The 6,242-nt window shown below is 41.7% G+C and overlaps 1 non-coding gene across 1 annotated transcript; it reads left to right on the plus strand.

Moving 5' to 3' along the window:
* The first annotated feature begins 1,024 nt into the window (after positions 1-1,024).
* LOC132031602 (small nucleolar RNA R71) lies at positions 1,025-1,130 on the plus strand. Its single transcript, XR_009408315.1, has one exon. It is a non-coding gene; the product is annotated as a small nucleolar RNA R71 (small nucleolar RNA).
* The last annotated feature ends 5,112 nt before the right edge of the window (positions 1,131-6,242 follow it).

The raw sequence follows: 6,242 nt of genomic DNA on the forward strand, positions 1-6,242 counted from the left end.
TCATGACTCATTCCAAACTACAACTAAAAAATGCCACTATTCTCACATTCATGACCCATTTTCTATCTCCTTCTACAATCCAAGTCTTTCAATGTCTCAATACCTTAAACAACATGAAATGATCATAAAACTTACCTTATATAGTGTGGGAATAAGCCTTGAGTGGAAATACTTTACTTGAGCCAAAACCCTAGTTCACTTCCAATGGGATTTCTTGCCTTGGATGAACCCTAATGAGTTTCTTACACTTGATTCTCTTGGTTTGATGAAGTTGATCATGAATTCCTCTTGAGTTCTTGTGGAAGAAGTGTGGAGAGATTTTTAGAGAGTTCTTGAGGTGTAGAGTGAGAAATGAAATGAATTGAATAAGGTTGGGGTCCCTTATATTAATTTTAAAACCTGTCCCGACCCAGTTCTACGGACCAACATACAGTCCGTATCTTTTATATGGACCGTATGTCTGATTGTATCCTTGGTCCAGTGGAAGTCCCCATTCTGGACAGAACATACGGCCTAACATATGGCCAGTATATTTCATACGGCCAGTATGTTGGACCGTATAATGCCCAGCTTTTTCGAAACTCGTTCTCGTCGACTCATTTGATCTCCAATCCTTATGGAACCTTCTTAACACTTGTTTAACACCTCATTAACAATCTATGGGGCATTATAACTCTTCTCCAAGACATCATTAAGTCATCATTAACTTGTTACTCGAAAATCTTTTTCGATACATAACGTATACCTTGCCTTTCTTGACAACTTTCTTCTCTTACCTCGAATGTCTCTGAAATCTCAATTAAGATCATCAAATGCTATTTCTTACTTATTGAAACATCGTATACTTCGTGCCCTTCGTTAGTCTATTCACTGTGCATCAACGAAAAAGTTTTCGAGGTGTAACAGTTGGTCACTTGTCGATAAGATTTGTTCGTGAGATAAACCATCAGCTGCATTATTAGCAACTGACTGCGTCACTGGATCTAGCCCTCGGTAGAACTTCTCCATTAATATGTGCTCCGAAAAATCATGATTCAGACTCTTCTGCAAATACTCCTTGAATCTCTCCCAGGCTTCATATAGTTGTTCCCCCGGTCGCTGCTTAAATTCATAGATCTTGTCCCGAATTTTAGCCTTTCTGCTAAGAGGGTACCATTTTGTGAGAAAAGCAGTCACCATCTCTGCCCATGTAGTAATCGAATTCCGGGGCAGCTTCTCAAACCATGTTCTTGCATCTCCAGCTAAGGAATATTTGAATAACCTCAGCCGAATAGCATCTTGTGAAATGTTGTTTTGGATGTGATTAGCACACACATCCACAAAATTCTGCAAATGACGTTGAGGGTTATTCTCGGTAGAGTTCCGAAAGTATCCCTCAAGCTTCAATAACTGGTACAGAGAGGAGTCAATTTTCACGCTAGCTGCTCCAATTCGAGGATGAACAATAGCAGATGCATAGTCCTCCTCAGCAAAAACATTCTCATCATCTGATTCATTCGCCTGATTGTTCAACCGATTCCCCTGGTTACCAGCACGTTGATTTTGCTGATTCTGATTCATGTTCACCTGGTTTACACAGAGTAGCAAACAAGGTGTGATGGAATAAGCAAAAGACTTCAATCAAAGCAAACACTATTTAGTAATTTCAAAACCGTATTCCCGACAACGGCGCCAAAATTTGATACGCTCAAATTACACCTATTAATGGTATAACGCGGACGTTGTCAAATATAGTAACCCAATGAGGTTGGGGTCGAATCCCATAGGGAATATGGTGTGAAAAGGTTACTAAAGTTGTAGGATGCTAAATTTAGGTCTAATGTCTTAATCCGATGATTTTGGTAAAGGTTAGTTTTTTTTTTTGGACTAATTTCTAACTATTTGCTTTGGTGGTAATTTATGGTAAAAGAAACTAAGGTTGTGTCCCCTTTGGATGAGGTGTATGATCATGGGTGTTGATCTCGATATACGTCTAATGATATGAATGCACTTAACCTCTACGTGAATCTTTACTATTTTTCAATAAATAAAGATTATTTCTTTCTATGATTTTCCCAAATATAAGAAAGTCATATGAAGAACGGTTAATTATGCCAAGTAGATTCGTCTTATTCCTAAGGAAATCTATTAAACAAAGTTTAAAGCTTTGAGTTCTTGTTATTTATTCTTACCAACCCTAATTATTTTCCCAAATAAATCAAGGTTTATGGCGTTAGTCAATGTTTGCAACCATTAACTATGAATGAAGAATGAAGAATAAATAAACCCTAACAATCCATTATGCATATATCAATCACAAACCCAATCACAACACACCCATCATTGGGTTCACAACCCTAGTAAGGGAATTTAGCTACTCATAGAGGAAGAAGAACAATAAGAAATAATGGAGATCATAATGCTTACAATTGATTGCTTGGAATTGAAGAGAAATTAATTGCAATTGTTTGTAATCCCCAAAAGACTTCCAAAACTATGAATAATTAGTGCTAAGGAAAATAAAACTGAGTTCTGCTGTGATGTGCTTTACAAGAAACCTAAATAAGGTATTTATAAGAGTCAAAGTCGTGCAAAATAAGATTGACAAAATTGCCCCCGACGGACCAATGTACGAACCGTACATTTATACGGTCCGTAGAATAAGTGACAATTCTCCATAAAATCTTCTCCAGTTGTCGGATGTACGATCCACTTTTATGGACCGTAAATATTATACGGTCTGTATAACTTGTCCGTAAAATCCTCTGCTCTTTAAGACTTCTCTAGAACCAACCTACGGTGGGATTTACGGATTGTAAATAATATACGATTCGTACTTCTGCCTAGACTTCCTCTTCAGGTCTGAGGCCTTACTGTTAAGCATCCACGATGGTATTTACGGACCATGAATATTCTACAATCCGTATGTTTCTCCATATAAATCAGGATTTAGTTATTTTTCTTTCTTTGAACATCTTTTTACTCCATTTCTACGACTTGCTCCCAAAATACGTTAAACCTCTGCAACATGTCACAAACACATCAAAAAGACCAAGACTTGCTAAAAAATAAGTAAAACTTATAGCCAAAAAGCATCGAATGTGCCATAATTTCACGGCACATCAGAGATGCATGAGAGGACTTACAAGATGGGCATTGCGGAGTCTCACGGCGTGGATTATGTATCCTTCCAGGTTCGTGTCAACATGAAGACTATGTGGAGGTAGTATATTGAGAGCAGATCTATTGATGTACCTCCATTCACCTGGACCCAGTTCCATCAGGCCTTCTTGGAGAAGTACGTGCCGCAGGCTTTGAGGGATGAGCGTAGAGATGAGTTTTGCTATTTGCAGTAGATAGGAATGTCCGTATCAGAGTATGAGGCCTGATTTCTATTTTTGGCTAAGTATGCGACCCAGTTCATTCCCACTGAGGCGGAGAGGGTTCGTAGATTTGTTGGTGGACTTGTGCTTCCACTCCATATTACTTGTCTCCAGCTTGTAACCATGGGTTCTTCTTTCCAGGCAGTCGTTGATCATGCCATGAGTGTTGAGTCTACCAAGGCTCGTTCCTTGGGAGGATCTAGTAAGAAGAAGCCACATCAACATAGCGGTTTTAGTGGTTCCAGTTATAGGGGAGGGGGATAGTCTTCAGCCCTATCGCTAGCCCCCTAGCCGCCCCATTCGATCCCGCACGTTGCGAATCTTCTGGTGGTCCTTCTAGACCCAGTGATTATGGGGCTGGCTAATCTCATAGTGGATCTTACTCCCGACCAGCTAAGCGAGATGGTCCCTCTAGTTCATCAGCTTTTGTATATCAGCCTCCAGCTCCCAGGTTTTTTATGTATGTGGTGACCCCAGTTACTTGATGAGAGACTGCACCAGACCTAGACATAGTGGGTCCCAGCAGGGTTCTCGATTTCAGAGCCCGTGGACTCCGGCACCATCTAGTAGCCGGGGTGGTTCTTCAGCTAGAGACAGCACTCAGTCAAGCCGCAGTGGTTCTCATTCGTACAGGGGTGGTTCCCAGGTCTCCCGAGGAGGAGCGCAGTCTGGCCAGAGTGGCCATGGTGGGGCACATTGCTATGCTTTTTTGGGTAGGCCCGAGGATGAGGCTTCTGATGCTGTGATCTCAGATGTTATTTCTGTTCGTCGTCGGCCGGCTTCAGTCTTATTTGATCTCGGGTCGACTTTCTTTTATGTGTCTACTTATCATTCTATTGGTTGGGATTTGACTAGTGATCGTCTTAATATGCCTATTCATGTGTCTACTCCGGCTTGAGATTCAATTTTGGTTAATTGAGTCTATTGGTCTTGCTTAGTTACTTTTATGGGGTACGACACGTGGGTAGACTTGATGATTTTGGATATGGTAGATTTTGATAATATCCTGGGTATGACTTGGTTGTCACCGTATCACGCGATCTTAGACTGTCATGCCAAGACAGTCACCTTAGCTATGCCTGGGATTCCTAGACTTGGGTGGAGGGGGTACTCCGAGTCCTGCTCTGAAGAAGATCATCTCTTATCTCCGCGCGAAATCAGTTGACAAGGCGTGTTTGGCCTACTTGGCCCATGTTCGTGATACTAGCGTTGCTTCTCTACCCCTTGAGTCTGTGTCTATTCCATGTGTGGTACCATTGACATCGTTAAATTTTTGTGATATATGTCCATGTGTGGCACCGTTGATATTAGAGATTCTTGTGATAGGTGTCCATGTGTGGCACGATTTGGCATTGATATACTCTTGTTGACATTGATATCATGCGTGCATTCATACTTATACATTGGGATCGGGTTACACGTTTCGCAACATGAATTGGACCGTGTTGCGCGTTCCGCAACATTTATTGGATCGGGTTGCATGTTTCGCAATAGATATTGGATCGGGTTGTGTGCCACAATAGGTACATGGACTTTGCGAGTCCCCCATGGGTCATGACTATTGAGGCGTCGAGGTATTCCGCCTGGAGCGTGTATGTATCATTGCATTGCATTGCATTCATATTTACATATTCGTACTGTTGGATTTGGACTTAATACTTGCACTTGTGGTGATATTCGGACTTGGTGATCTGTACTTGTGGAGGTATTTGGACTTGGTATTTTGTCCTGGTGGTGACATTCAAACTTGGTATTTAGTGATTGTGATTTCGAACTTGGACAATGTTGGTTGTACTTGTTGTGGGCATGTCTACCTATAGTCTCTTACTTATATATATGTTAGCTAGCTGTTGTCGGCCTATGATGCCTACTCAGTACGTGTTGTTGTACTGATTCTACCTTGCTGCATTCTTTTATAAGTGCAGAGTACGTAGCTGGATCAACTTCTTCCCCTCGAGGCTGACTCCCGAGGCATTACCAACGAGTATCTAGGGTGAGCACATGGCCAGATCCGCTGCCCGGATGACTCCTCTTATTTTACTTGTCTTATTCGCTACTTCTGAGACAATATTTCCTTTTGAGACTATGTATTCAGACTTTTAGTTATGTAGTGGCTCTTGTACGGCCTAGACCAGATTTTGGGATTGATGTAATATTTCCACACTTGTTTACTTATCTATTTCAGACTTGTTAGGCATTTATGTTGATTGGGTTATTGTATGAATGTTGATAAAGGGACGGGTTCGCCTACCAGGTGGGAAAAGGGTACGTGCCAGCACGTTCCCCGATTTGGGACGTGACAGGAAGTTTAATTTGAAGCTAAACCCGGCCAAATGTGCGTTTTGAGTACCTGCCAGAAAATTATTAGGATTCATAGTCAGCCGAAGGGGCATAGAGCTAGACCCATCAAAGGTTAAAGCCATCCAAGAGCTGCCACCTCCAAAGACTAAGAAAGAGGTCATGAGTTTCCTGGGAAGACTGAATTACATTTGGCGATTCATAGCCCAATCCACCGTCACTGTAGAGCCAATACTGAAATTGCTAAACAAAGGCACACCAACGGAGTGGACTAAAAAGTGTCAGAAAGCATTCGTCACCATCAAGAAATACTTGTCCAACCCACCGGTTTTGTTACCTCATAGGCCCGGGTGCCCGTTGTTACTATACCTGTCGGTATCAGATAATGCCGTTGGATGCGTGTTAGGACAACACGACGAAACCGACAAAAAGGAGCGTGCAATTTACTACCTAAGCAAAAAGTTCACCGCCTGCGATGCAAGATACACTCTGGTAAAGAAGACATGCTGTGCTTTGACGTGAGTAGCCCAAAAACTGAGGCACTACTTGTCATCATACACCATTCATCTCATAACCAAAATG

This window comes from Lycium ferocissimum, chromosome 1 (genome assembly GCF_029784015.1).
Source record: "Lycium ferocissimum isolate CSIRO_LF1 chromosome 1, AGI_CSIRO_Lferr_CH_V1, whole genome shotgun sequence".
NCBI classification, from domain to species: Eukaryota; Viridiplantae; Streptophyta; class Magnoliopsida; order Solanales; family Solanaceae; genus Lycium; species Lycium ferocissimum.